Below are 544 nucleotides of genomic sequence, written 5' to 3'. Positions count from 1 at the left end.
AAAAATGCTTCTTCTTAATTGGCTGTTATGTAATTCACTGCGATAGAAGAGCCTTTCAACAGCTGTTTTTAACTGAACAGTGGCAAAGACATAGAACTGTAAAGATTGGACATAGTGCATAATGCAGTTCAATTTTACTATTAAACCATAGAGGGTGTTTGTGTATAACAGACAACTAACAGAACACGAAGGCAACAAATACAAGTATAACATAATTTTATGTCACCATATTGGAACATAACATTATGTTAGACCTCCAGCACCATCTGCCGATGTATAGTAGCAATGCAAATGTCCCATCTTGTTATATTTTATGTCTTTGACAGTGGCAAATCTATTAACAATGAATTGATAACATAAACTACAGCATTTGGCACAGTAATAAGAAAAGGTATACAATTGCAATTTCCCATCAAAAATTTCTATTGTATTAACAGAAAATAGGGATATCTGTGATCACTACATGTCCATATTTACATTAGGCAATTTTCCTTGCGGCAATTGTCAGTTGGAACAAGAATACGAGCGCACATCCGATTTTTTT

Source organism: Musca autumnalis, unplaced genomic scaffold (assembly GCF_047663935.1).
Source record: "Musca autumnalis isolate F117 unplaced genomic scaffold, ASM4766393v1 scaffold_3, whole genome shotgun sequence".
In the NCBI taxonomy this organism is placed as follows: Eukaryota; Metazoa; Arthropoda; class Insecta; order Diptera; family Muscidae; genus Musca; species Musca autumnalis.
Note: the sequence above shows the minus strand (reverse complement) of the source record.